We start from the raw sequence: 7,100 nt of genomic DNA on the forward strand, positions 1-7,100 counted from the left end.
GGCCATGGTGCTCTGCCGGAAACCGGTGGATTGCTCCCTCCAGGTGGGACGGAGTGCCTACCCCAAGCGAAGGAGTTCAAGTATCTCGGGGTCTTGTTCACGAGTGAGGGTAAGGTGGAGCGGGAGATCGACTGGTGGATCGGTGCGGCTGCAGCAGTAAAACAGGCGCTGTACCGGGCCGTCTTGGTGAAGAGGAGCTGAGCCGGAAGGTGGCCGGCTCAGCCTTAGCGATAGGGTAAAGAGATGAGTTTCCTCTGTAGGGCTCAGCCTTAGCGAAAGGGTAAAAAGGAGCTATCAAAGAGGAAAGTCTTAAGTCTACTCTTAAATGAGGTGACTGTGTCTGCCCCCCGGACTGAAAGTGGAAGCTGATTCCACAAAAGAGGAGCCCGATAACTGAAAGCTCTAGCCCCCAACCTACTTTTTAACACTCTAGGAACCACAGGGAACCCTGCATTCAGTGAGCGTAATGCTCTCGTGGGGTAATATGGCACTATAAGGTTCTTAAGATATGATGGTGCATCACCAGTTAAGGCTTTGTAGGTAAGGAGAAGGATTTTAAATATGATTCTCGGTCTTACAGGAAGCCAGTGGAGAGCAGCTAGTACAGGAGTAATGTGATCTATCTTCCGCGTCCTCGTTAGTACACGAGCTGCAGCATTCTGGTTCAACTGGAGAGATCCAAGGGACTTCCGGAGCAGCTTGATACCTGAGTTACAGTAATCCAGTCTTGAGGTAACAAATGCGAGGATCAATGTTTCTGCATCGCGTTGAGACAGGATGTGCCGGATCTTTGAGATGTTCCGTATGTGAAAAAAGGCGGTCCTTGAGATCTGTTTCACGTGGGAGCCAAAGGACAGGTCCTGGTCAAAGATAACTCTGAGATTCCTTACGGTGGTGGTAGATGCCAGAGCGATGCCATCCAGAGAAACCATATTATCAGATACTTGATTTCTGAGGTGTTCTGGGCCGAGTAAAATATCGTTTACAAATACAAACTGAGATCAATCTGATAAATACTTAAACCAGCTTAGTGCTGTACCTTTAATACCAATCGACTGGTCTAGTCTCTGTAATAAGATGTCATGGTCAATGGTGTCAAGCGCTGCACTAAGGTCTAACAAGACCAGTACAGAGACAAGTCCCCTATCTGATGCAACTAGAAGGTCATTAGTAATTGTCACTAGTGCTGTCTCTGTGCTATGATGCTTTCTAAATCCTGACTGAAACTTCTCAAATAAACTATTCTTATGTAAAAAGTCACACAACTGGTTTGCGACTACCTTCTCCAGTATCTTAGAGAGGAAGGGAAGGTTAGAGATAGGTCTGTAGTTAGCCAACACATCTGGATCCAGAGTGGCTTCTTAAGAAGAGGTTTAATTACAGCTACTTTAAAAGACTGTGGTACATGACCCGTTAGTAAAGACCCATTGATAATATCTAGTAGAGAGGCGCTAATTAAAGGTACAACTTCCTTAAACAGCTTAGTCGGAACAGGGTCCAGGAGACAGGTAGACGATTTAGAAGTAGAAACCATTGAAGACAGTTGGTCGAGGTTGATGGTAAAAAATCCATCCAGACACACAGCAGGGCCCACAGCCTCCTCCATGGCCATCCCACCTGAGGATGGACCGGCAGTAGCCGAGGGCAGGAGATCACCGATCCTGTCTCTAATAGCCAGAATCTTACCATTGAAGAAGTTCATGAAGTCATTACTACCGAGGTCTATAGGAATACACAGATCCACCGAGCTATGACTCTCAGCCAGCCTGGCCACAGTGCTAAAGAGAAACCTAGGGTTGCTCTTAGAGAATGAACCAACCAATGTTGGAGGACAAGAGGACTGCATTGTTGCAAATGAGAAGGGTGACGGAACATAGATTATATAAAAATAACTTTTGAATATGAAAAACTGTCTTTAAGAGAGGTTGCCACATTGATCTTTTTTAAATATACATTTCTAATACAAACAAGTAGATTCATATGCAGATTAAAAACACTTTTGATTTAAGGATCACTATGAGATATTGTGAATAAAGTTGTAGTTTAAATCTGCAATCATCAATATGTTTACATGAACAAGGATCACATGAATACTTGTATATGAGAGGTTGCTCATAGTGATGAACCCAGAACTGTAACATTTATGTTCAGTAAACTTTCAGAAGCATAAATACTACTGACACAAAAAACATGTGGCCTTATGACGGAATTACGAATCGTTGATTGCACAGATGATCATTTAACACGAACGTGCACCTTCTCCTGATCATGTGACTTTCATCACGTTGAAACAATCACTTTAGAACTAAAATGTTCCTTCATGAGGTTCATTATCTGTAAGTATATAATATCTATGTGTTATTTTTTCCAGGCTGGGGAATGTGGAACGACTTCCCCTGCTCAGAGAAGAGGGACTTTGTGTGCGTTAAGAAAAAGTGATCATCAGGGTGGTCAAACCAGAACATGTTTTGCCTCTGACTTTATATATGCACTAAGTCTTTATGTTAAATTCTGGTATAAAGTGAACCGTGTTCAGTATTCGGTTAAAGTCTGTCTGAAAGCCAGTTGTGCCCCCTTGTGGTTGAACTGAGTAGAGCTGCAGATGAAGAGCACACATGAGGAATAACGTAAACGCAGTCCTACCATGTGTCCAGTTTGATGTGGATCAGGTGTGATGTTTATAATCCAGTGTAGCGCATACAGACGTGATGTATAAATATCATGTAGAGATACAGTAACTGACAGTGAATCAGGTAGTTGGTGCTGGTCAGAGAGGGGGTCGCCTGCTTCAATGAAGAAGACATAAACTACAACTCTATTCAGGATCATTATATATTTTATGTCAAACGGTATTATTAGTTTTATTACTTTTTAACTCCTTACCTGCCAATGTGGACTTGTTGGTTTTGTTGTTTGTCTATTTATTAACCCCTCAAACGTAATTAATCTTCAGAATTAAGACAAATCCTTGGAAAAAGTAGGAAAAAGGAGCCAGTGAAGTTCAAAAGAATCCGTTTTACTTCCAATTGATGAGCAGCAGGTCAATAGGAATAATACACAGGTCACGGTTTCAATGTAGTAACAATAAATAAAACATCAGTCGGTTGTAAACTTGTTCATCATGAAAACACATCATAATAAACTCTTTGAAGGGCGTGAAACAAACTTAATTTGGGGCAACCAGCCATCAAATAGAGTATTACCAGCTGAAGAAATTCCCCATTTGTGCCAAAATATGACCAGGCTCGACACCCGACTTGGGCAGAGGCGACGCGGGCAGTAGCAGCAGCAGCGGCCGGTAGCAGCAACAACGCTAGCTAGCAGTAGCAGCGGCCGGTAGCAGCAGCAGCGCTAGCTAGCAGTTAGCGCTGCTCCTAGCTTGCTACAGCGGGGACACTGACCGGAGGTAGGAGCGGCTTGTAACCCGACATTTACGGTATATTCCTTCTTATGTTGATGTTTTTGGGGATTAGCTACAAATTCTTCCAAGTTATGATAACAAAAAAAGCAATTACAGGGCTCTCAAGTGTCACGCATTGAGCGTGACTGTCACGCATTTCGGTCTTAAGTCACGCCCTCCCGCCACACATCGTATTTCTCACGCTGAAAAAAAAACTCTAGGCTATTTAATGTGCCGCAGCGCACAAACATGACCTGGTCGCGCTGCCCTCACCATGGAGGAATCAAGCACGTCTCCCCCGAATCCCCTGGAGCTCTGCCGCGAGGTGCCACTCATCAGCCAATCAAAAAAAAGAAATGGGCGATACGAATAGCCAATCAGAAAAAGGAATCTGTTGTATCTGGGTGAAATGTAATCCAGCAACCAATGAAAATAAAGCTATTAATAATATGGGGAGGAGGGGAGCTGGTCTGTGGGCATACGGCATGGGCGAGGGCGGGGGGTGGGGGGGGAGATATGTCACTCTCACCTGTCTTAAAAACTTGAGAGCCCTGCAATTACGAGCCACTTGTAGCTCATTGTAATCATTAATTCCAGGCCCTCTTTGTTTGAACACACATTCCTTCTGTCCAGGAAAACAGCAAAATGGGGTGCACTTGTTTTTGTTTCAGCAGACAGCTGGTGAATGTTTTAAAATAATAGAATCAGTGGTAAGGAGGCACCAGCGTGGAGGAACCGAAACAAGCGCACCCCGTTGAGCGACGATACAAAAAAAACTGATCAACTGCTTTTTTTTTTTCCACAGAGTTAAACAAGCAAGTGAGTACACTGGAAAATAACACCTACCTGGACGCAAAACGTTTAGTTTGTAATGTTTTTAGGTGTTTGATTTAAGAGTGAAGAGAGACTGTAACGTCTTCAGATTATACAGAAAAGGCAAGAGAAGCTTTTTCCAGTTTAATTTAGACCACAAATCCTTCGTGCAACTCATCCAAAAACATTTCAAACCTGTGTTTTGTTTGACCGAGATAGAAAACAAATGCAGTAACTTTCCCTTCATTAAAATTGCACATCATCGATATAAAATATGAACCTTCCTATGTACAGCTAAACCAAACCTGGGCGAGGATGTACGTTACGTGATACCTGTGTTTGGAGAGCGGTCGACCGTAGTTATGAAAAACATTCCTGCCGTCAACAACTCTATGAAAACCAACAGAAATAAGGCATCTTTTAGCTGCTTGGTTGCCATCAGAGTTTAAAAACTTGCATTCACAGAATGAGCTTTATTATTAAGACAATTAACTATGAGCCTAAACAAAGCAAGATGAGGAGGTATGTGTGCCTCCTGGTGTGTCAATGTGGTTGCCTTAAAAAGGTGCTAATTCCAGCCAATCGAAGCCTCCGAGTTCTCTAGAAAGATAACAGGAAGCTGGAAGAACGGTGGCACCCATTGGTTGGTTTAATGGTGAACTTAATATTTTAGGTCATTTTCCAACTAGCTAAACCTAAAAATTGGTTATAAGTATTATTACTATTACAGTTGGGCAGCGTAATATTCTGAATTTATAGATTTGTTTTAGGTTTTTATTGAATTGGGCTCGTTTTAAGTTGTGATTGGACTGGAAACCACCAATCGGACCCAGTCTCAATGCTAAGCTAACGGCTGCTGGTTGTAGCTCCATGTAAACCGTCCAAACATGAGTGGTGTCGAGTAAAGGTCGCTCTCAGTGTGAATGCAGCATCACAAACCCCTCACCAACGCTGCACGCCTCCCATAACCACTGCTAGCGTCTCTCCAAGGGTTTCGCTTTGTTAAGAGACGTGTGTTAAAATAGACTTTTCAGTAAATATCAGTCACTTGTTTTTTCTTGAAATGTGAAAGTACAATTAGAAAAAAAAGGCGGATCACTTCATGTGATTTAAGTCACATAATTCAAGAGAAAAAGGGGCTTTCAGAGGAATCAGGTGACACCGTCTCCCAACTGGCAGTTGTTCTGGTTTTGTAGCATCTGAGGAACATTTGTGAATACTTTGTTAAGAATGAAGAGTTCACTAAATCCATCGAAGTCATAATGTTGAGCCCAGGTCAAACACAATACATACACATGCATACAAACACACAAAGGGGTGAAGTTGTCTTTGCATCTGCAAAAAGAAACCTCCTCAGTGTGAGTGTTTCATGATCACATGAAGGCAATAAATAAAAAACTAACTTTTGTGTCTGTTGCCATTCCATAATATTAGCTTGTTGAAACCAACGGATTGATATTCTCTTGTTGCTTCACTTCCTGTTTGAAAGAGACCGACGTATGCCTGAAACTATACGATCATTTAATCAACGATTGATCGTTTTGTCTGTAAAATGGCAGAAAATAGTGAAAAATGCCCAAGGCGATGTATTAGAAAAACGCTTGTTTCATTCCAACAACGGACCAAAATCTAAAGATATTGAGTCCAGTATCTTCATATCCCCACGTTAGCCACGTAATCTTGAACCAGGACGTATAAAGACCTCGTTCCTCGCGTGAAACAGGAAGTCAACGTTGAGGTTTTTTCACGCCACTTCCATAGTTATTTTAACCCAAACGACGATCTATTCATATACCCAACTACGTATTTTTGTTGCCTAAACCCAAATGTGTTTCCTGTGAAAAGACGTTATATAAGTAACCGACGGTAATTGACTCGGTTTAAGTCGCCACTGTTTTGAACTACACGAATAAAGTCAATACAGTGACATAGAAACCCCCCAAATCAGCCTTAAACCTCACCCTCAAAGTGTTCAATTCAATTCAGTTTATTTGTGTTGTGTTTCCCCACTACACACTTCCTTATTGCTCCTCAAATGCAGCAAAGACGACTTCACCCGGCACACGGAAAAAAACAACAGTTATTTGGTGGAGATATCTCCACGGAATAGTTAGAAACAATAAATAAGTAAAAAATCGTCCCTTCACTGAGATTTAGCAGAATACTGAGAAGTGTACTCTGAGTGTGTGTATTAGTTCTACAAGTGTAACACAGTTTACTTAGTTAACACATTAAACTTAGTTAATAAAAACAAGAATGAGGAAAAAAAACTAAACAAACACAGGATGTAAAGGACAGGCAGCTAGTTTTTGTTCCCTCACGTATAAAATTACATGTCAGTTGATAATATGAACATCTTTTAAAAGTCAGCGTTGTTCACTAAACATGCCAACTGGAACTTCATAGGGTTCTGCGACTTGTCCCCATGGGAGAACCTTATTTAGTAGAACCTTTTATAAAGGTTCCACCTGGAACGCTTTCATAGTTTTCTACATAGAACCGAACATCTGTGAAAGATTCCAACGAGAACCCCGTATGAAAGGTTCTACAGGGAACCCTTCGAGTGCTTAATGGTTCCACCCAGAACCCTCTCTAGAGGTTCTACCCAGGACCTTTCCGCCTTCTAAGGGTGCTAACAAGATATCACCCAGGGGGTTCTACTGAGAATCCTTTTGTATTCCAATGGGTTCATCTGGAACCCACCAAGGGGGTTCTACCAATAACCCTTTCATATTCCATGGGGTTCATCTGGAACCCACCAAGGGGGTTCTACTAAGAACCCTTTCATATTCCAAGTGGTTCATCTGGAACACACCAAGGGGGTTCTACTAAGAACCCTTTTATATTCCAAGGGGTTCATTTGGAACCCACCAAGGGGGTTCTACTA

Source organism: Taurulus bubalis (genome assembly GCF_910589615.1).
Source record: "Taurulus bubalis genome assembly, chromosome: 3".
Taxonomy (NCBI): domain Eukaryota; kingdom Metazoa; phylum Chordata; class Actinopteri; order Perciformes; family Cottidae; genus Taurulus; species Taurulus bubalis.